The sequence below is a fragment of the Nomascus leucogenys genome, chromosome 9 (assembly GCF_006542625.1).
Source record: "Nomascus leucogenys isolate Asia chromosome 9, Asia_NLE_v1, whole genome shotgun sequence".
Classification (NCBI taxonomy): domain Eukaryota; kingdom Metazoa; phylum Chordata; class Mammalia; order Primates; family Hylobatidae; genus Nomascus; species Nomascus leucogenys.
The window spans coordinates 88,313,737-88,338,229 of NC_044389.1; the positions used below are offsets into that span (position 1 = coordinate 88,313,737).

At 39.7% G+C, this 24,493-nt stretch overlaps 1 long non-coding RNA gene across 1 annotated transcript; it reads right to left on the minus strand.

The window, feature by feature from the left end:
* Positions 1-93: 93 nt before the first annotated feature.
* LOC105738229 lies at positions 94-19,205 on the minus strand. The gene is made up of 4 exons (XR_001113988.2): positions 16,536-19,205; positions 15,396-15,486; positions 10,887-11,010; positions 94-753 (listed from the first exon to the last, which is right to left on the minus strand). It is a non-coding gene; the product is annotated as an uncharacterized LOC105738229 (long non-coding RNA).
* Positions 19,206-24,493: the final 5,288 nt, after the last annotated feature.

A 24,493-nucleotide genomic window follows, 5' to 3' on the forward strand; every position in this document is an offset into this window, starting at 1 on the left:
GAAACATGGAAACATTAACCAGATCCCCAGGGAAAGGCTTCCTGACAGACTGTTTTTGCTTTTTAGTTGTACAGATTAGACATAAAATGAGATGTGCCTTGAGTTTTTTATTCTCTTCAACATTTCAAAATATATTTAAAAAAAAAACAAAAACAAAATGAAAAACTTAAGTAAATGAACAATAAGGTGACGGTCTTTCACAGTGTAAAGTGTAACTTTTTTGTTGCTCTCATTATGACCCCATGCCTTCATTACTCTAAGTGGATAGAAATTTTCAGACACAGGTTACTGTACACGGGATGATTCCATTTGGAAATTTAGGCCAAAGAGCAGAGAGAATAATCTTTCAAAGATATATATATATCTTATGTATCTTATGTTGTAAAACACGCTCAGATTTATATACAAATTTCATATTTATAAGTACAAAAGACAATGCAAATGATAATTAATCTATAGTCAATATAGATAATACTGTTGTCCCTGTTCTCTGTTTTCTAATTTTACAAGACAATCGTAGCTGTCTGCATACAGGTGGACTTGACTTGTAGCAACTGGAGACAAGGTGTAGTTCTGCATATGTCTGAGATTCCAGAACTAGACTCAATTGTGGTTCCAGATCAAATCAGCCTGCAGACAATGGCTGTTCTCTGGTGCACATGCAGTGGAGCAGAGCAGCACACTTGGGCACAGGGGTTGGCCCTCAGCTCACTGTCCTGCTGCCACCCTCCACCACCTCAGAGGCCACTGTAACTTTGGGAGAATAACCTTTGAACCTCAGTCTCTACAATGCTTAAATAAAGAGAACATTCAATTAGAGAAAATAATTTTAGCAGTTAAATGTTCCATTTTTCCAAAGTGCTATAGATTTGACTCACACTGGTTTAGACATTTCCTAGGAAGAAAACAAACAAATCTGTATGTTATACTCATGCCCCCTTAAAATGTATATGCTGAAGCCCTAACCCCAAATGTGACTATGTTTGGAGACAGGGCCTGTACGGAGATAATTAAGGTTAAATGAGGTCATAAGAGTGGGATCCTAATCTGACAGGATTAGTGTCCTTATAAGAAGAGGAGCTCTAACCAGAGCTTCCGCATCCCACCGCTTTGCCCCCACAGAAGAAAGGCCATGTGAGAACAGAGGGAGAAGGTTGCATCTGCCAGCCAAAAAGAAAGGCCTCTCCAGACACCAAGCGCTTGGATTTTCCAGCACCTTGATTTTGGACCTCCTGCCTCCCGAACTGTGAGAAAATTAATTTTTGTTGTTTCAGCCACTCAGCCTATGGTATTTTGTTATGACAGCCTTAGTGGCCTAATACACTGTGCCATCTTCTTAAAGGAGCTACCATACTGCACATTGTATTTTCTGATGCTCATGTCCCAGTCACTATACAGGGTTTGTTTCTTTAAGTTAAATGATGCTAATCACTTAATTCAGTCAACAAATAAGATAACTCACTCTGTGTCGGGAATTATTCTAGCTAGTGGCAACATGGCAGTGAATAACACAATATCCCTGCCCTTAGGAAATTTATATTCTAGTGGAGAAGAGTAAAACACAGATGAGAAGACTTTAGTGACCCCTAAGCCAGCAGTATTTCACACTAGAGATTTTAAACTTGTTTCCATTCAGTTAAAGGAACAAATCAATGAAAGTCTTTATGAACGTGTTAACCAAGAACATATTCTACAGGAAGAAATCCCTTGTCTTCCCTTTTTAAAAATTGCCGAAATTAAACACAAATCTAAGTTAAATGAGATTCACAATCTATGAAAAGGCTAAATTAAGAATTGGCTTCTTTTTAACCAAGAACTGTCCAAGCAAAAACAAAACAAAAAAGGTGCTCTTTCAGGGTGATTATGTAAAATGTTTTGTCAGACCAACATTGGGAAGCAATCCAACCCTTGCACACAAATGCCTAGCTACATGGCAAAGCACTCAGAGTCATAACCTTCACACCATAAAATCACTCTACAAAAGGAGCTGAGTGTGTTAGATATTACATGATCAATAGTAGCATCCTGCAGGATGTCACAGTCAGAATTCTATCAGTCTCCCAGTCTTTGAAATACTGAGGCATGAAAACAAAACCCACAAGTATTGCCTTAGGTATAGAACTAAGAGAAAGCTATTGAGCTATAATTGAGCAATTGATAATGTGCCTCATGGCAGGATAGGATGGAAAATACAATTTTAGCAGTGAGCATTGCTGAGAATTGTTAAAAACAAAAAAACAAAAACAAACAAAAAAAACCTACTTTCCAGAAATCCCAATAGAATTCCTTACATGAAGAGAGAAGGTAGGATTTTAAACCAAATTTAAACCCATTTTCATATCTGAGATTAGTTTGCATATGGAAATTTCCATGTCAAAGTCATGATTTTCAAAGCCTTCCAGACCAAGAGACCGGTGATAGGCATGTGATCCACATTTAATTGGTTAGTGTTAAGACTGCCCAGTAAGGCAACTAGGCTAGTCGTTTGCCTATTTGTGTTTACTCTCAGATCTAGTGTCTTTTCTCTTTCTCTGTTCTCAGTAACATGGGACTGGCCTTTGCAAACTACATATTCTAAGCTTTCTAGGCAGCCTGGGCTTCTGGGCTCTAGTAACAACTCTTTTTCCTTTGAGTCTCTTCACCCCTAGGCAAGATATTGGCTCTCTGGATTGCCTCATAGTCCCTTGCTGTTTGCCTTTTTGGGTCTTCCTACAGGTCCATAATTAATTGCCCATATTTGATATACTATATTGTACCATGTGGCATGGGTTGTGCGGTTCCTGCTAAGCCTAACTGATATAGTACTTTATGTAAGACAGTGGCTTGTGTTATACAGCTGGGACCTCTCTCCTGAGTCTGAACCTGTGATAGAAAATTAGCATTGCAGTAATTGCTGAGGCAGAGAATAGCAGAGCATTAGAAGATCCCCAGAAGTTCAGGTCTGTATTTTCTCCTGAATGGTAATTGTGTTCTCTCTGACTTTCAATTTTGCAATTTCCACTTTGTTCTAGAAGATATTGAGGTTTTCCTTAAAGCAGCCAATGTGGGAGTTATGACCATTTCCTGCCTCGCTTACTTCTCTTCATATCTTTACAATATACTCAGGTGTGTCTCAGCTCCACATAACCTGAAATAGCCTATTACCAAACCTGAATGAAAGAAGGCAAGGCGGTAAATCTGGAAACTGCTCTAAAGACACAAATGCACGTGACTTACATGTCCTCAGGCCTTAATGAAGGTGTGCAGGCAATTTAAATTTATTGAGATTGTTGACATAGTAGAACTTCCATCTACCATTTTGTTATATTTGTTTTCTATTTTTCTCATTTGTTCTTTGCTTCCCTTTCTCTTTTCTTACCTGCCTTCTATTAGATTGATTGCATTTTTTAAATTATTCCATTTTATCCCCTTTGGTGGCTTCTTAGCTCTCTGGTTTTTGTTGTCATATAGATTTTTGTTGTTGGTTTTGTTTTAGTGTTTGCTTTAGGTTTTATACCATATAACTTTAATTTATCATAACCTAGCTTCAAGTAACATATTCCTTCATGTATAATTTCTCTTTCTCTGCCTTTGTGCTATTGTCATAATTTAATGTTTACATGTTATATACCCCTCAATACATTTTTTTTTTTTTTTGAGTCAGAGTCTAGCTCTGTCACCCAGGCTGGAGTGCAGTGGCGCGATCTCGGCTCACTGCAAGCTCCACCTCCCGGGTTCACGCCATTCTCCTGCCTCAGCCTCTCGGAGTAGCTGGGACTACAGGCGCCCGCCACCACGCCCGGCTAATTTTTTTGTATTTTTAGTAGAGACGGGGTTTCACCATGGTCTCGATCTCCTGACCTCATGATCCGCCCGCTTCGGCCTCCCAAAGTGCTGGGATTACAAGTGTGAGCCACCGCGCCCGGCCAATACATTGTTATTATCTTTCATTCAAACAGTCAACCGATATTTATTTATTTATTTATTTATTTATTTATTTTTGAGATGGAGTCTTGCTCTGTTGCTCAGGCTGGAGTGCAGTGGCATAATCTTGGCTCACTGCAACCTCTGCCTCCTGGGTTCATGCTGTTCTCCTGCCTCGGCCTCCCAAGTAGCTGGGATTACAGGCAAGCACTACCACTCCTGGTTAATTTTTTTTTTTTTTTGAGACAGTCTCGCTCTGTCACCCCGGCTGGAGTGCAGTGGCACGATCTTGGCTCACTGCAAGCTCTGCCTCCTGGGTTCACACCATTCTCTTGCCTCAGCCTCTCAAGTAGCTGGGACTACAGGCGCCCGCCACCACGCCCAGCTAATTGTTTGCATTTTTAGTAGAAACGGGGTTTCACTGTGTTAGCCAGGCTGGTCTCGATCTCCTGACCTTGTGATCCACCCGCCTCAGCCTCCCAAACTGCTGGGATTACAGGTGTGAAGGCACTGTGCCTGGCCTTTTTCAAATTTTTTATAGAGACGGGGTTTCACAATGTGGGCCAGGCTGATCTCAAACTCCTGGCCTCAAGAGATCCACCCGCCTTGGCCTCCCAAAGTGCTGGGATTACAGGCATGAGCCACTGCATCCAGTATATTTATTTATTTTTAATTAATTTCAGTGAGTTTTTGGGGAACAGGTGGTGTTTGGTTACATGGAAAAGTTCTTTACTGGTGATTTTTGAGGTTTTGGTGCACCCATCCCTGGAGCAGTGTACACTGTATCTAGTGTGTAGTAGTTTACTCCTCACCTCCCTCCCACCACTCCCTCTGAGTCCCCAAAGTCCACAGTATTGTTCTTATGCCTTTGCATCCTCATAGCTTAGCTCCCACACACCATTGAGAACATATGATGTTTGGTTTTCCATTCCTGAGTTACTTCGCTTAGATTAATGGTCTCCAGCTCCATTCAGGTGGCTGCAAAGGCCATTATTTTGTTCCCTTTTATGGCTGAGTAGTATTCCATGGTGTGTATGTGTATATATACACTATGTATACATACCACATTTGCTTTATCTACTCATTGATTGATGGGCATTTGGGCTGGTTCCATATTTTTGCAGTAGCACATTGTGCTGCTATAAACGTGCATGTGCAAGTGTCTTTTTTTGTATGACTTCTTTTCCTTTGTGTCGAGACCCAGAAGTGGGATTGCTTAATCAAATGGTACATCTACTTTTAGTTGTTTAAGGAATGTCCATACTCTTTTCCATAGTGGTTGTACTAGTTTATGTTCCCACCAGCAGTGTAATAGTGTTCCCTGTTCCATCCCAATATCTATTATTTTTTTATTATTTTTATTATGGCCATTCTTGTAGGAGTAAGGTGGTACCACGTTGTGGTTTTGATTTGCATTTCTCTGATCATTAGTGATGTTGAACATTTTTTCATTTGTTTGTTGTCCATTTGTATATCTTCTTTTGAGAATTATCTATTCATGCCCTTAGCCCACTTTTTGATGGGATTGTTTGCTTTTCTCTTGCTGATTAGTTTGAGATCCTTGTAGATTCTGGATATTCATCCTTTGTCAGATATACAGATTGTGAAGATTCTCTCCCCCTCTATGGGGTGTCTGTTAACTCTGCTGTTTATTTCTTTTGCTGTGCAGAAGCTTTTTAGTTTAGTTAAGTCCCATCTATTTATCTTTATTTTTCTTGCATTTGCTTTTGGGTTCTTGGTCATGAAGTCTTTGCCTAAGCCAATATCTAGAAGGATTTTTCCAATGTTATCTTCTAGAACTTTTATGATTTCAGGTCTTAGATTTAAGTCTTTGATCCATCTTGAGTTGATTTTTGTATAAGATGAGAGATGAGGATCCAGTTTCATTCTTCTACACATGGCTTGCTGATTGTTCCAGCACCATTTGTTGAATAGGTGTCCTTTTCCCACTTTACATCTTGTTTGTTTTGTCAGAAGATCAGTTGACTGTAACTATTTGGCTTTATTTCTAGGTTCTGTATTCTGTTTCATTGGTCTGTGTGCCTATTTTTATACCAGTCCTATACTGTTTTGGTGACTATGGCCTTACAATATAGTTTGAAGTTGGGTAATGTGATGCCTCTAGATTTGTTCTTTTTGCTTAGTCTTGCTTTGGATATGTGGGCTCCTTTTTGTTCCATACAATTTTAGGATTTTTTTTTTAGTTCTGTGAAGAATTATGGTGGTATTTTGACGGAATTGCATTGAATTTGTATATTGCTTTTGGCAGTATGGTATTTTCACAATATTGATTCTATCCATCCATGAGCATAGGGTATGCTTCCATTTGTTTGTGTCATCTATGATTTCTTTCAGCAATGTTTTGTAGTTTTCCTTGTAGATGTCTTTCACCTCCTTGGTTAGGTATATTCCTAAATATTTTAAGGTTTTTATAGTTATTGTAAGAGATGTTGAGTTCTTGATTCTCAGCTTGGTCATTGTTGGTGTATAGCAGGGCTACTGATTTGTGTATATTAATTTTGTATCTTGAAACTTGACTGAATTCATTTACCTGTTCTAGGATCTTTTTAGAGGAGTCTTTAGGGTTTTCTAAGTATATGATCATATCATCAGCAAACAGAGACAGTTTGACTTTCTCTTTACTGATTTGGATGCCCTTTATTTCTTTCTCTTGTCTGATTGCTCTGGCTAGGACTTCTAGTACAATGTTGAATAGAAGTGGTGAAAGTGGGTATCCTTGTCTTGTTCCAGCTCTCAGGGGGAATGCTTTCAACTTGTCCCTGTTACGTATAATGCTGGTTGTGGGTTTATTATAGATAGCTGTTATTACCTTAAGGTATGTCCCTTTGAATTTGTTTTTGCTGAGGGTTTTAATCATAAAGGGATGCTGGATTTTATAAAATGTTTTTTCTGCATCTATTGAGATGATCATATTGTACTTATTTTTAATTCTGTTTATGTAATGTATCACATTTATTGATTTGCATATGTTAACCCATCCCTGCTTCCCTGGTATGAAACCCACTTGATCATGGTGGATTATCTTTTTGATATGCTATTGGATTCAGTTAGCTAGTATTGTGTTGAGGATTTTTGCATCTATGTTCATCAGAGATATCGGTCTGTAGTTTACTTTTTTTGTTATGTCTTTTCCTTGTTTTCGTATTAGGGCTTCACAGAATGATTTAAGGAGGATTTCCTCCTTCCCTATCTTTTGGAATAGTATCAATATAATTGGTACCAGGTTTTTTTTTTGAATGTCTGATAGACTTCATGTGAGAATCCATCTGTTCCTGGACTCTTTTTTGTTGGCAATTTTTGAATTACCATTTCAAACTTACTGATTGTTATTGGTCTGTTCAGAGTTTCTATTTCTTCCTGGTTTAATCTAGGAGGGTTGTATATTTCCAGGAATTTATCTTCTCCTCTAGGTTTTCTAGTTTGTGTGTGTAAAATTGTTCATAGTAGCCTTGAATGATCTTTTGTATTTCTGTGGTATCGGTTGTAATACTTTGTTTCATTTCTAATTGAACTTATTTATATCTCTCTTCTTTTCTTGGTTAATCTAGCTAATGGTGGATCAGTTTTGTTTATCTTTAAAAAAACAGCTTTTTGTTTCATTTATCTTTTGTATTTTTTGTTGTTTTTGTTTCCATTTCATTTAGTTCTGCTCTGATTGCTGTTATTTCTTTTCTTCTGCTAGGTTTGGGTTTTGTTTTTTCTTGTTTCCCTAGTTCCTTGAGGTGTGACCTTAGATTGTCTATTTGTGCTCTTCAGCTTTTTCGATGTAAGCATTTTAAGCCATAGACTTCCCTCTTAGCACTGCTTTTGCTGTATCCCAGAAGTTTTGATAGGTTGTGTCACTATTATCATTTAGTTCAAATAATTTTTTAATTTCCATCTTGCTTTCATTGTTGACCCAGCATTGAGGCCATTTACATTCAACATTAGTATTGAGATGTGAGATACTATTCTAGTCATCATACTAGTTGTTGCCTGAATATCTTGCGTTTTTTTTTTTTTTTCATTGTGTTACTGTTTTATAGGCCCTGTTAGATTTATGTTTTCAGGGGGTTCTATTTTGGTGTATCTCGAGGTTTTGTTTGAAGTTTTACAAGTCCTTTTAGCAGTTTCTGTAGTGCTGGCTTGGTAGTGGCAAATTCTCTCAGCATTTTTTTTTGTCCGGAAAAGACTTTCCTTCTTTCATTTATAAAGCTTAGTTTCACTGGATACAAAATTCTTGACTGATAATTGTCTTGTTTAAGGAAGCTAAAAATAAAACTCCAATCCCTTCTGGCTTGTGGGGTTTCTGCTGAGAAATATACTGTTAATCTGATTGTTTTTCCTTTATAGGTTACCTGATGCTTTTACCTCACAACTCTTAAGATTCTTTCCTTTATCTTGACTTTAGATAACTTGAAGACTGTGTACCTAGGTTATAAACTTTTTGCAATGCATTTCCCAGGTGTTCTTTGAGCTTCTTATATTTGGATGTCTAGCCCTTTAGCAAAGCCAGGGAAGTTTTCCTCGATTATTCCCTTAAATATGTTTTCTAAACTTTTAGATTTCTCTTCTTCCTCAGGAACACAAGTTATTCTTACGTTTGGTTGTTTAACATAATCCCATACTTCTTGGAGGCTTTGTTCATTTTTTTAAAAAAAAAATCTTTTTTCTTCGTCTTTGTTGGGTTAATTTGAAAGCCTTGTCTTTGAGTTCTGAAGTTCCTCCTTCTACTTGTTTGCTTGTCTTTCATCTCCAGAAGTTGTGGTTGTTTTTTATTTATGCTATTTTTCTGGAGAATTTTTTGTCCATATCCTGCACTTTTTACAAAATTTCTTTAAGTTAGTTTCTACCTTTCTCTGTTGCCTCTTTGAGTAGCTTAATAATTGACCTCTGAATTCTTTTTCTGGCATTTCAAAGATTTCTTCCTCGTTTGGATCCATTGCTTGTGAGCTAGTGTGATCTTTTGGGGGTGTTAAATAACCTTGTTTTGTCATATTACCAGAATTGTTTTTCTGGTTCCTTCTCATCTGGGTAGACTATGTCAGAGGAAAGATTGTGGCTTAATGGCTGCTGTTCAGATTCTTTTGTCCCACAGCGTGCTCTGTTGGTGTGGCGCTCTTCCCTTTCTCTAGGGATGTGGCTTCCTGAGAGCCAGACTACAGTGATTGTTATTGCTCTTCTGGGTTTAGCCACCCATCAAAGCTACCAGGCTCCAGGATGACACTGGGGAGTGTCTGCAAAGAGTCCTGGGATGTAATCCATCTTCAGGTCTTGCAGTCATGGATACCAGCACTTGCTCTGGAAGAGACAGCTTTACAGTCCACAGTAAAGTGGATTCTGTGAGGGTCCTTGGTTGTAGTTGTGTTTAGTGCACTGGTTTTCTCGAATGCTGTTAAACAGTCAACCAGCTTTTCAAAGAGGTGTGTTTTTATTTTTAATTTTTTTTTATTTTTTGAGACAGAGTCTCTCTCTATTGCCAGGCTGGAGTGCTGTGGCATAGTCTTGGCTCACTGCAGCCTCTGACTCCCTGGTTCAAGCGATTCTCCTGCCTCAGCCTCCTGAGTAGCTGAGATTACAGGCACATGACACCACGCCCAGCTAATTTTTGTATTTTAGTAGAGACAGGGTTTCACCATATTGGCCAGGGTGGTCTCCATCTCTTGACCTCGTGATCTGCCTGCCTTGACTTCCCAAAGTGCTGGGATTACAGGTGTGAGCCACTGCACCCGGCCAAGAGATTTTTTAAATTAGGAAAAAGTATTTTATATTTTACCCATGAGTTTATTATCTAGTACTCTTTGTTACATAGATCCACGTTTCCATATGGCATTATTTTCCTTTTGTCTGCAATATTCTAATATTTATTGTAGAGCAGATCTGCTGCTAATGAATTCTTTTAGGATTTATAAATTTAAAAATCTTTATTTTCCCTCTGTTTTGGGAAGATCTAGTCACTGGATATAGTATTCTACTTGAAAGGATTTTTTTTTCCTTTCAATACTTTAAAGAAAATGTTTCAATGCCTTTGAGCTTCCATTGTTTTTAAAGAGAAATCTGCTGTCATCCCTCTCTTTGGCTATCTGTACATAATGTGTCTTTTTTCTTTGGCTGCTTCTAAGGTTTTCTCTTTCCCAATTGTATTAATCAATTTGATTCTAATGTGCCTTAGTGTAGTTTTCTTTATGTTCTTTGTGTTTTCAGTTTGTTGAGTGTCTTGGATCTATCAGTTTATGCTTTTTGTTAAATTTGTTTCTTTTCTCAACTATTTTTTCTGTCCACCCTCACCCCCCAAACTTTTACCCTTCTGAGCCATCTCCAGTTGCATGTATATTAAGTTCCTTGAGGTTGTTGTTATTGTTCATTTTGTTTGGTCTTTTTTCTTACCTTGTTTTGTTTTAGATAGTTTCTATTATTGTCTTCAAGTTTATTGATCTTTTACTCTACAGTGTCTAGTCTGTTTTTATATGGTATATGTTTCATATTAAGTATTGTATTCGTCATTTCCAAAGTTACATATCTTTCATATCTCTCCTACTTGTGCTCATGCTTTCCCTTACTTTGTGAACACATAAAATATAGTATTAACTATTTTAATTTCCTTATGTGCTAATTCTATCATCTATATGATTTCTGGGTCAGTTTCAAGTCACTGATTTTTCTCCTCATTATGAGTTTTAATTCTGATTTTTTGCATGCCTTGTAATTTTTCACTGGATGACAGACAGTGTGGATTTTACCTTTTTATGAGTGCTGGATATTTCATATTTCTTTATATGTTTTTGAACTTTGTTCTAGGACCTTGTTAAGTTATTTAAAAAGAGTCTGTTTCCTAGTGCCACTATAACAAATTACCACAAACTGAATAGCTTAAAACAACAGAAATATATTTTCTCACAGCCATTGAGGCCAAAAATCTACACTCAAGATGTTAGCAGAGCTACATTTCCTCCAAAGGAAGTGGCAGATAATCCAGTACTTACCTCTTCCAGCTTCTGTGGCTTTTTTGGCACTCTTGGACTTGAGGTCACTGCACTTTAATCCCTGCCTCTGTTTTCACATCATCTTTTCCTCTGAGTGTTTGTGTTATCTCCCTTTGCCTCTATCCTGGAAGGACGCTTATAATTCCATTAAGGGTCTACCCAGATAATCCGGGGTAATCTCTTCATCTCAAAATCCTCAACTTAATTACATCTACAAATACCCCTTTCCCAAATAAATTCTTATTTACAAGTTCAGGGATTATAACTTGATACCTTTGGTGACCATAATTATAAGATGTAAGGATAAATTAGTTCTCTGTTATTCTAATTTGGCTAGAAGCAAAAGTCTAGGGGGAAGTATAAAGGAACAAGTAAAAAATGTATGGAGTGAACCAGGAAGAAACCCTGAGGATTTCATTCACCAGTTCAATTTGTTAAAAATGTTTACTGAACACCTAATATGTGATGGGGACATAGAAAAAAAAATACCCTTGACCTCATAGAGCTAACATTCTAATGAGAGGAGACTAATAATAAAACAAACAAGTCGAACACATAATCTTCACATAGTGATGAGGGCTATGGGAAAAAAATCAAGCAAGCAAGAGATATGAAATGGACTCCAGAGATTGGTGAACAGGTTATAATTTTGAATAGAGTGGGCAGGGAAGTTCTGATTGGAAATGGGATATTTGAGTAAAGATCTGAAATAAAGTGAGAAAGTGAGGCGTGCACATATCTGATGAAGATGTTTCAGGTAGATGGAACAGTATGTACAAGAGCCTGAGTTAGGAATGTACCTGGTGAGTTCGGAGAAATTGGCTAGAAACCCAGCATCAGATAGAGCAGAATAAGCCATACTGGGGGGTATGTCAGAGGGTGTAGATCAAATAGGACATTGAAAGCTATATGTAATGACTTTGGCTTTCACTTGAGTAAGATGGAAAGCCATTTGGAATGCCATGATACGATTAGGCTTTAAAGGGATTTCTTTGACTGTGGTGTTGGGAAGAGATTGGGAACAGAGTACAGAAGCAGAAAGATCTGTTAGGATAGAATTATTCAGTGACAGAATAATGGTGGCTTAAATTAGGATGGCAGTGAAGGTGTGAGATGGCTTTAGATTCTGCTGAAGGTTGAGCCAACAGGACTTGTTGGTAGATTACATGTGGGGTATGAGAGAAAGAGAGGCATTCAGAAGAAATCTAATGTTTTAGGCCTGAGCAGTGGTGGGATGAAGTTGCTATTAGTTGAGATGGGGAGGACTGTGAGAGGCGCAGGTCTAAAAAGGAAGAGCAGAAGTTTCTTTTTGAATATTTAAGTGTGAGGTGCCAATTATACAACCAATTGAGATGTTAAAGAGATCATTGGATATACTGAGTCGGGCATTTAGAGGAGAGGTCTGGTTTGGGCATATATATTCAAGAGCCAACTGATAGCAAATGGAAGGGAACAGAATTATTAAGTTTAGGAACCTATTAAAATTAGGAAGGTTAGGTATCTTCAAGCCTCTTCTCTTGTAACCTAAGGGGTTATATGGAAAATGTTTCTAAGCATATAGCTTCCTACCTGTTCAATGTTCATTGACAAAACAAATTAAAATATAGAACAGAGAAAAGTATAGAATAGAATTGATGTACAAGAAGTGCAATAGTTGATGAGAGAATGTCTGGAATTTAACATAAACTAGATAATTAAATTCTCACAAGATAGGCATTACTGCCCCCATTTTATGGATAGGGAAACTGACTTTTACAGAGGTCAAACAGCATGCCCAGACTTACAAAGTCAGTGAGTTGTAGAGCTGGGATTCAAATCCAGCATATCTAACTCTGAAGTCCAGGTCCTTCCTATGACTCTCCAAGGCCTTCCAGCCAAACAGTTTAAGGGTAGAAATCATGGCATATTTGGGGCTCAGGGCTCACTTCTTTACTTATGAGGTTAAGCTTTCTGCCACAGGAAATGATCTAGACTAGTTTCTACAAAATGGGGCCAGGAAAGTCATAATTGTAAATATTCATTATTTGAGAACTATTTCCATTATTGGGCTGAAAGCAAAGGATTTGTATATCTTACCACTTGGTTACACGAGATCATGAATAAACAAAATATAATTAAGATTGATTATAAAGATAAACGTAGAGAACCCAGCTCATTACTTAACTTTACTGTTATTGATACCAGGCCAGAAAACTTTTCAATTGAGGAACACCATGTTAGCCAATTTTAAATTAAAGTCTCTCAAACATGAAAACCCCACCTACCCCACCTCCCGCACTTCTGTCACTGTGCCGTGCCAGATTGGCAAGGCCATTTGTAAGGGAAGCAAAGTATCCTGGTGGACAGGCCACCTTGCCAGGAGGCACCTGCAGACCTTATCAACAATGAGCCTACTTATTCTTACTGTCCTTTCTTTTTAGATCCTCTATAAAAGGTATAGCTGTTTATCACCTATTGCAGTACCTCAGAATCAAATGTCAGTGATATCAATATATGGGGATAAGAGAGCTCATTCAACGTGAAACGGAAGATACCACTTGGTTTGTTTATCATGCAGTACAAGGGGAGGAAAGAAGGGGAAACAGGGAAGATGGAGCAATGTCCCTCACAAAAGGAGATGGGTGAGCTGTGCCAACAGCCTCTCCTTTCCAGAACACCAAAGGAGCCATTGTTACTAATTTTGTATTTTGGTCTTGACAGGAGACACCTGATCCTAGTTTAGGGCTTTATTTCCATGGCAGGACTAAAGCAGTCTGACCTGACATAAAGGGGCCTGGAATACACACATGTCCTACCAGTCCCATGGTTGGGAGATGGTGTAGGTTGCATCTGCAGGGGGTCTTTGCTGCTTACTACAACTCTGGGGTCTTCAGGTTCGTACCTGAAGTTTGTGAACTCTACAGTGAACGTGGCTCACTTGCTCTCTCCCTCTGGCTCCATTTCATTGAGTTACTTTTCCAGCATTAAGGACTCCTCACCAAATGACTGAAAGGCAGATGACAGGAAGGAGATTTTTTTTGCTTTGGGTTCTCTGACAGGTCTTGTGAACAGGGCTCTAAGCAGATGCTGGCATTAGAAAATATTTGTGTTCTTTGACTTTCCTGATACCTGGTATAGGAAATTCAGTGAAGAAAGATAGCAGGCAAGACAAGGCTTGTATTACAGGATCCAGTGGCACAAAGCAACAGGAGACAAGAAATAGTGGGCACTGAAACACTGACAAGAATTTTACATCCTTGTCTCACTGAGTCTGATCTCTTGATGCCCTGGGAGATGTGAAACACTTACAAAGAGCCAGTATTGACTAATGCCTGGAGATTTCACTTTGAAACTGATAGTGTCTGGGGTGAATTAATACAGCACGTGATTTCCCCCACAAAAGTTAATTTTCTGGAAAAAATTTCTGAAGAATGAAACGCCCAGATACTCAGCAGCTTAAGAGTAATGAGAGTTAAGCTGACATCGTGAGAAGGAGATAGCTCCACAGAGGAGCTGACATTTAGTGTGGGCTCTAGCCATGCCTAGCCAAATAAGCAGTATTTTCTGGCAGCCCCAGTGAGAGCCACCACCAGTTCTTTTGTTTAACAAAATCCAAGAGTGCAATTAACAATTTCTATGACTTGGCCTTCAGAGCCTTCAAGTTACAAGAGGATAAACAAGTAGGAAAGAAAAGGGAGACGCCAATGTTTCAGAAATTATGATCTTCAAAGGAGGAGAAATAGTTCAACCACAGGTAAAGTGGTCAGAAATTTTATATCCTTTCTGTGAGAGCACAAGGAGACCCCAAACTGCCAAACCACTGTATCTGAGGAGGTGTTGCTAGGACTGAAGTTTCCAGAAATCTTTGAATGGCTCATTTATTTTACTGGGGCTAAAGTTGATGGGGTAATTATCAGGGCAGGCTGTGGATTTGATTGCTGTTCGGGCAAGCAGGCTTTCATTGTCAGCCAGGAAGCACTTGGGAATTACTTACTGCAATGTGCCATGCAGACCTGTGCGTGTGAGTGTGCATACATGCTGTGTGTGTGCATGTGTGTGTGTGTGTGGTGTGTGAGAGAGAGAGAGTGAAAGAGAAAGAGAAAGCTGAGGAGGAAGGATGGTCTATCTCTCTTTGCTTTTAAATCCAATTTTTCTCTGCTTGGTGTATATACCAGAGTCAGCAGAGAGGTGAAATTTTCGGTGTGCTAAACCCTACACTAAGGATGAATTTCTGTTTCACCTGTAACTCAAGCTTCCCCAGTCTAACAGGATTATATTAACGGGAATAGCCAAAATATCACAGCCCCCACCCCTGCACACCCACCTACCCCTGCACACCCCCCACCCCTGCACACCCCCCACCCCTTACCACCAATGCACGGCCCAGAAGCTCCAGCTCCATTAAAGTCTCACCCAGTGTTGGATACTCTCTAGTGGGATCTCAGGAACAGTTCCTTTATGCTCTCCTGTTCAGGGTTTCATAACTGGGGATCAAGATGCCATCTGAGGGTGGCTGTGCCCTCACCTCACCTCTGCATGGCTTCAGTGGTATTCTTGAGAGTCTAAATATCCATGCCAAGGAATGGAGGGGTCACCTTTTTCTAGTGGCCACATCAGCAACCTGCAGGGTACCAACGAATGGCTGTACTTTCTGGAGTTCTCACCAGGCTGAAGCAACACTGCCTCCCCTATTCCATCACCTTTGCCTCCTGGGTAGCCATGAACATGCTGCCAGGTCATGCAAAACCCTGTGAGAACATATCCTCCTCCTTCTGCCTGTAGTTCCTTCTTTCTATGCAGTGCAGATAAAAAATTAAGGTAGGAGGATCCACATTCTACACCAGTGGTTCTCAAACTTTAGCATGCATTAGAGTCACCTGAAGGTTTCATTAAAACACTGATTTCTGGGTGTTATCCAGGCTTTTTGATTGAGTAACTCTGGGGTGGGGTTTAAGATTTTACATTTCGAAATAATACCCAGATGATTCTGGTACTACTGCTCTAGGGACCAGGTTTTGAGAACCACCATTCTGGACAAGCACTGTGCTGCCCCAGGGCCTCTGATCCACCAGTTGTCTGGGAGGTCCTGCCCCTCAACAGAGACACACCCAGACACGTGCATCTTCACAGAGGGCCCCATTTATGCTCAATCTGGTGCCTCCATTGCCGTCATAGATGAAAACACATTGACCCTCCCATGTTATGCGTTTAAAGCAGAGATTTGCTTGCTTGCATTCAGGCAATGCAGGTTTTGACTCCAGAACTTCACACCTGCATGTTCCTTATGTATGAATTACTGAGCAACACCATTCTGGGGGTAGAGGTGGGGGGTCCCTTAAATGCTGAAGAATGATCATTTGTGTGGTCTTCTCCCTCTTACTGCAAAAATTATTATATTTGATGGTAGAAAATTCTTTCTTTGGTGGACTAGTAAAGCGACTGATGGGTAGGAGGCCTGGAGGATAAAAGGGGATGTAAAGCAAGGGAGAAAAAACGGGAGAGAAGGAGACAAAATGGATGCCTTCTCATGTTGAGCCTTTGAGAGTAGTCCTTGAACTATAGTTTTATCATGGATTAAATGGGCCTTGAGGAAGGGGCCTTCCAGGAAGTTTAGACTATGTCGAACATTTCTGCGGGAAATGTGTTATGAGAAGACACAAGCTAACTTACCCACCAACTGGAACTCAACTTGCTGCAAATTGGAGGTCACAGGAAATGTGCTAAAGGTCTTTTGCCACAGATGAACATTCTTTTGCCCTGATAGTGTGTATCATCAGTCATGCTATGGGAGAAGCACAAATGAGATCTGGCATCTGCTAGGCTGCTGAATTATTGCTGTTATTGTTGGGTTTCCTTTATCTTTCCCATGAAATTACAGTGATCATCACTATGGCATCTGCTGGGCCTGAGATGGATCAGATCTAAAAATAGGATGGAGAATTCAGGCTCCTGGAGACAGTTCATGCACTGTGTGAGCTTTGAACCTTTGGTTTGCTCCAACTTTTGAGTTTGGCTTGAGGTGGCTCTTGGCAATAATGGGACAGAGCTCTGAGAAAAGGCAGTGCATGAAAGTGGAATCTACAGATTTCATAAACTCCAGGGACCTTCAAGCTAATTGCATTCGACTCCACCCTTCTGCTGATGAGACACTGAAGCCTAGAGGGTCATAGTAACCACAGCAGGAGTGTGGCCACATGAGATTAGTCTGGGCCTCCAGAAATAGTTTCCTCAAACCTCCCTCCTACGGTGTGTTCCCTGGACCACTGGTGTTTGGGACAGTTAGCAGGTGCTAGATGAAATGGTTTGGGAAATACCAGGTTAAGTATTAAATGTAAGGGCAGGACCCGCTTAAGCTTTCCTAGGAGATATGCATGGTATTTTGAATCTCTAAGAGGAGTTAAGGTAGGCTGCCTCCTTTTTCCTACTGAGCACTTCATGGAAGTACTACGTGGAACCCATTTTGGGAAATTCTGCATTATGCCCGTAGGTCTTAAAGTCTCCCGGCTGAATTGATACCCCTTAAGATATGTTTGCTTGAAGTTCTGAGGGGAACAATGTGTACTGGGAGTAAGGTTGTCAAGTAAAATATAGGGTGTTCCAGCTAAATTCAAATTTCAGTTAAATCAATTTTTTTTTCTTTTTTTTTTTTTAGTGTAGGTCTCATGCAAGATTTGGGACATACTTAAACGATTATTCATAGTTTAATCTGAAATTCAAATTTAACCAGGAATTCTTGAATTTTATTGCTAAATCTGGCATTCCTAAGTGGAGATTAGAGCAGAAAGAGAGAAAACTAAGAGCTGTTAAGACAGGCAGGCTGGGCCTTGGCCTCAGGAAGGAAGGGGCCACCGTCAAGGTTCTGTGCCAAGGAGAGAACCCAGGTGTTTCTAGCCCACTTAGACCAGAGGCTTCAAAGAGGACTGGCTACTGGCTTCAGTCTGGAAATTTGTGGGGCAATTTTTGTTGTGACAATGATTGGGAGGTTCTACTGGCACTTAATGGACAGCAATGCCATATGTCCTGTCATGTGTCAGACAGTCCAGTTTCCCACTCCATATTCTTTGTGAGTGTCCTACCTAACATTCTTAAATGTGCTTTCTTACTTCCCTTAAATGCAAGCCTATTCACTGTATGAAAGTGCTAGCTCCTGACAACTTCTTTAAGTCTCCTGGGATGCTCATACTCCAGTATTTACATGTTAAATTATATGTCATTTTATGCTGACTTACTTTCCTTTTATTTATCCTCTTTCCTCTTGTTAAGGCAATGTGTTTGTGTGTGTTCAATTATTTACAATTATTTATACCTATAGGCAATAGTATCTGTGATTTTCTTTTTAGGAGAGTAAAATAGGTATTATAAAATGTTCATAATAAAAATGAACACTTATTTGGTAGAAATAAGAAGTATTGACTGAGCCACATTGTTTTTCTTGGCTATAGTAAAACCCTGAGTTCTGCTCTCTTCTTCTTCATTAAGTATATTAGTTCAAATTAGGTTTGGTTACATTTAATGTAAAAACAAAATGAGATTGACAAATAAAAATAAAATCCTAAATGCCATACCAACTGAATGGATCCTTCCCCACTTGGCCAAGGGGATCCCAGAAAAACCTTAAAAACTGGCCATGATGGTACAGAAGGTTGGACATGCCTTGTTATACCCCCTCCCTCACTAACCACTATTAGGCTTTCTTTCCTAAGCGTTAAACAAAAACCAGCCCTTTGGAAGGACTTGTTCCACTGCTCAATTCAACCAACCTCCCTTTTGTGGTTTTGACACAACAAATGATCAGCATTCTTTCCTGATAAGAGACCGCCAACCACAAAGTGGTTCTGGCCATCTATGGATGCTGTGCAGAGGGCCTTTGTGTGCTCTGTTTCACCCTTGGATGTATAGGGCCTAATTGTAATACATTTAAATGTTAGGTCTCCACCCCAAAGTGAACATGGGACACATGTTGTATTCATGTTAGTCCTCTACACATGCCCATGCCTCCCCTTTGTGAATATTCATAGCTCCTCCTATAACTGTCAAATATATATATTTGGCCACCCTGCTCAGCATATATCTCTGTCTTATTCTTCCCACTCTCAAGAGCCTATTTCTGGCTTCTGACTGGAGGTTATGCTTGCCAGCTTATCAGAATGGCTGCCTGCAGGCTGCAACGCTTTATGAGAAATAAAGCTCTCCTTTCCAAATTTGTGACTTCATCCTTCTTCAGTTGACAAGAAAAAGCAGTGGCTTCAGCAATACAGCAGGTTATTTCTGTTGCATGTAAGAGAAGTTAAGAGGTAGGCTGTCCTGTGTTGGGAGGCTGCATCCTTCCAGGTCTCTGTTTTGCCATCCTCAAGATGGCTGTTAGGAGGTCTTTGCCATGTTGGACACTCGTTTTTGGAAGCCAGCCTCCATTCTGAGGAGGCAAAGCAGCCACATGAAGAGGCCCACAAGAAGGGAACCAAGGGTCCTAGCCAACAGTGTCAGCTGAGCTCCCAGCCAGTGGCTGCATCCAAAGCCAGCCTGGCAAGTAAGGCTATTTCAGCCAGCACCTTCCAGCACCCAAGCTGTCACTATGTGACACCAGAGAACTGTCTAGTGGATACACAGAAATGTGATAAATGATAGGTCATTGTTCTTTTAAGCCACTAAGTTCCTCCTTCCCCTACCACTATCACCCCACAGGTAGGGGGGGATTGTTATATAGCAATTGATAACCCAAACAACATTCGTTTATTCATTCATGTGGACTCATATGCTAAGCACTATTCCAGATGCTGAGGATTCAGGAGTGAAAAGGTAGAAAAAATCCCTTCCCTCAAGAAGTTTACCATCTAGCTAGCTCCTCCTTTTATTCCTCTAGAGGCTACAAATCATTTTTCTCTTCAAGCCACCACCCCTACTTCTTGTTTTATGGGGAAGTTGGAGACAATTAGAAGTGAATTTTTCCAACTTCTTTCTCCCACACCCACATTTCCCTGGATCTACACTGTCTCCTCTCCTCCATGCAGCTCATGGCAGGGCCAGAACCAGCCCATCCCCTCTTTTCTGCTATCCAGCTACCAGACTCTGGATCCTATCCTTCCTCTCATGTGCCTTTAACTTCTGCTCCATGAGACCAACTCTTTCATAATATGAACAGATTCATCTCTACAGCCCTAAAAACTAGCAAAATAAAAAGCTGCTCTTTAACCTTATCTTCACACTGTACCTTTTGCTCTTTCTCTTTTAGCCTTCACAGCCAAGTTTCTACAGATTGGAGTCTTCTCATTCTTTTTGTTTTCTCATTTCCAGTTCACTAGTATATAATGGTCATGGAAGGTCTCTCTGGGAAGTGACATTTAAGCTGATACAATAACAGTTTCTTGATTGTTCATATTGCTGGAACTTTCAGCAGCATTTGCATTTCTAACCATTCTTTCCTTCCTCAACTAAACTCTAGGGTAATCTATCGGTTCTCTTCCTACATCTCCAACCCATCTATCTCTTTCCCTTATCTTTCTGGCCATTCTCCATCAGGTATTGTTCAGGGTTCCACCTTCAGCCTTCCTGTCTCACTCACCTTCTTCGCAGCCAAATTCATCCACATCTATAGTTTTAACCCACAACCAAAGTGCTAATGACCCCAAACCAGTATGTCCACTCCAGACTGCTACCCCAAGCCCCTTCGTTCATTTGCCCAGCTTCCTTCCAAGCAACTCCACTTGGGTTTCCACCAGGCAGTTCAAGTTCAGAGCTGAATCCAATTTCTCCACCTCTTTCCACTACTCCAAGTCTCAGCCAGCAACACTTCTTGATGAAGCCTGAAACCACAGAGCCAACCTAGATTTCTATCTTCTTTTCTTGTACCATCACCCACATACATAGGAATTTTTTAAAATCATAAGATCCTCTTGATTCTATATCCTTACGATTTCCTGTCTCTATTCTTCCATTTCCATCCCCACTGTTCAGAAATGGCCCTTTCTCCACTTATAGAAGCCTTACTGGACTCCTTCTCCCAAAGTATTTCTTCCTTCAATTAGTCCTCTTTTCTACTATCAGAGTGACATGTCTAACATTTAAAATTGATCAGATCTAGCTGCTGTTCAGAATTCTCCAATAGCCTCTGCTCTGGGTTCTGCTTGGTGCTTTAGTTCCTCCCTTCCCCACCCACCTTTAGTCCTCCCCTGGCCACATCTTGGGACCAGAGGGATGTGCACAACTTGAACCTGCCCCACCACTCCCCAATTCAGGTATTCTGAACCTGAGGACTCCCAGTGTGCACGGTGTGGAAAGGCCTCTGTGCTCTTGCACAGCCCCATGAAGTATTAGGAACAGGAAATTTGCTGCCTCATCCATTCCCCACTATTTCTGCCTCCCCTGAGTTTGCTTACTTCCCCTCATTTCCTCATTTCTGTGCATTTTTTTTCTCTACCTGCAATGCTCTCCTCTTTTACCCATCAGTGTAAAATTCCTACTCCTTTAAAAAAGTTTCAGTAAGTTTTTGGAAAACAGGTAAAGTTTGGTTACATGAATAAGTTCTTTGGTGGTGATTTCTAAGATTTTGGTGCCTCCATCACCCAAGCAGTATACACCATACCCAATGTGTAGTCTCCTATCCTTTGCCATCCCCTACCCTTTCCCCAAGTCCCCAAAGCCCAATGTATCACTCTTGTTCCTTTGTGTCCTCACAGCTTATCTCCTACATATGAGTGAGAACATAGGATGTTTGGTTTTCCATTCCTGAGTTACTTCACTTAGAATAATGGTCTCCACTTCCATTCAGGTTGCTGTGAATGCCATTATTTCTCTCCTTTTTATGGCTAAGTAGTATTCCATGGTGTGTATGTGTGTGTGTATATATATATCACATTTTCTTTATCCACTTGTTGATTGATGGGCATTTGGGCTGGTTCCATATTTTTGCAATTGCAAATTATGCTGCTATACATATGCATGTGCAAGTATCTTTTTCATGTAATTACTTATTTTCCTCTAGGTAGATACCCAGTAGTGGGATTGCTGGACCAAATGGTAGATCTACTTTTAGTTTTTTAAGGAATCTCCACACGGTTTTCCATAGTGGTTGTACTAGTTTACATCCCCACCAACAGTATAAAAGTATTCTTTTCACCGCATTCTTGCCAACATATATATATATATTTTTTATTATGGCCATTCTTGCAGGAGCAAGGTGGTATCGCAGTGTGGTTTAGATTTGCATTTCCCTGATCATTAGTGATGTTGAGCATTTTTCCACATGCTTGTTCCCCATTTGTGTATCTTCTTTTGAGAATTGTCTGTTTATGTCCTTAGCCCACTTTTTGATGGGATTGTTATTTTTCTTGCTGATTTGTTTGAGTTCATTGTAGATTCTGGATATTAGTCTTTTGTCAGATACATAGATTGTGAAGACTTTCTCCCACCCCGTGGGGTGTCTGTTAACTCTGCTGATTATTTATTTTGCTGTGCAGCTTTTTAGTTTAATTAGAACCCATCTATTTATCTTTTTATTGCATTTGCTTTTGGGTTCTTGGTCATGATGTCTTTGCCTAAGCCAATGTCTGGAAGGGTTTTTCTGATGTTATTTTCTAGAATCTTTATGGTTCAGGTCTTAGATTTAAGTCTTTGATCCATCTTGAGAGATTTTTGTATAAGGTGAGACATGAGGATCCAGTTTCATTCTTCAACATGTGGCCAGCCAATTATCCCAGCACCATTTGTTGAATAGGGTGTCCTATCCCCACTTTATGTTTTTTGTTTGCTTTGTCAAAGATTAGTTGACTGTAAATATTTGGCTTTATATCTGAGTTCAGTATTCTGTTTCATAGGTCTATGTGCCTATTTTTATACCAGTACCATGCTGTTTTAGTGACTATGGCCTTATAGTATAGTGTGAAGTCGGGTAATGTGATGCCTCCAGATTTGTTCTTTTTACTTAGCCTTGCTTTGGGTATGTGAGCTCTTTTTTATTTTTTTGGTTCCATGTGAATTTTAGGATTGTTTTTCTAGTTCTGTGAAGAATTATGGCAGTATTTTGATAGAAATTGCATTGAATTTGTAGATTGTTTTGGCAGTATGGTCATTTTCACAATATTCATTCTACCCATCCATGAGCATGGGATGTGTTTCCATTTGTTTGTGTCATCTGTGATTTCTTTCATCAGTGTTTTGTAGTGTTCCTTTTAGAGGTTTTCCACCTCCTTAGGTATATTCCTAAGTATTTGTTATTGTTGTTGTTGTTGTTGTTGTTGCAGCTATTGTAAAAGGGGTTGAGTTCTTGACTCTATTCTCAGCTTGACTGCTGTTGTTGTATAGCAGAGTGACTGATGTGAGTACATTAATTTTGTATCCAGAAACTTTGCTGAATTCATTTAACAGTACTAGGGACTTTCTGGATGAGACTTTAGGGTTTTCTAGGTATATGATCATATCATCAGCAAACAGTGACAGTTTGACTTCCTCTTTACCGATTTGGATGCCCTTTATTTCTTTCTCTTGTCTGATTGCTTCAGCTAGGACTTTCAGTACTATGTTGAATAGAAATGGTGAAAGTGGGCATCCTTGTGTTGTTCTAGTTCTCAGGGGAAGTGCTTTCAACTTTTCCCTGTTCAGTATAATATTGGCTGTGGGTTTGTTGTAGATGGCTTTTATTACCTTAAGGTATGTCCCTTCAAATTTGTTTTTGCTGAGAGTTTTAATCATAAAAGGATGCTGGATTTTATAACATGCTTTTTTCTGCATCTATTGAGATGATCATTTAATTTTTGTTTTAAATTCTGTTTATGTGATATATCACATTTATTGACTTGTGTATGCTAAACCATCTCTGCATCCCTGGTATGTAACCCACTTGATCATGGTGGATTATCTTTTTGATATGCTGTTGGATTTGGTTTGCTAGTATTTTGTAGAGGATTTTTGCATCTATGTTCATCAGGGATATTGGTCCATAGTTCTTTTTTTTTTGTTATGTCCTTTCCTGGTTTTGGTATTATTAGGGTGTTACTGGCTTCACAGAATGATTTAGGCAAGATTCCCTCTTTCTCTGTCTTTTAGAATAGTTTAATAGGATTGGTACTAATTCTTCTTTAAATGCCTAATAGAATACAGCTGTGAAACCATCTGTTCCTGGCATATTTTTCCTGTTGGCAAATTTTAAATTACCATTTCAATCTTCCTACTTGTTACTGGTCTGTTCAGATTCTTTATTTTCCTGGTTTAATCTAGGAGGGTTGTATATTTCTAGGAATTTATCCATCTCCTCTAGGTTTTCTAGTGTATGAGTGTAAAGATTTTCATAGTAGCTGATATGGTTTGGCTGTGTCCCCACTCAAGTATCTCTTGAATTCCCACATGTTGTGAGAGGGATCTGGTGGGAGGCAATTGAATCACAGGGGCAGTTCTTTCCTGTGCTGTTCGAGCGAGAGTGAATAAATCTTATGAGATCTGAAGGCTTTATGGGGCAGAGTCTCCCTGCACAAGCACTCTCTTTTCCTGTTGCCATCCATGTAAGATGTGACTTGCTCCTCCTTGCCTTCTACACTGATTGTGAGGCTTCTCCAGCCACATGAAACCATAAGTCTATTAAACGTTTTTTCTTGTGTAAATTGCCTAGTCTTGGGTATGTCTATTTATTTTATTTTATT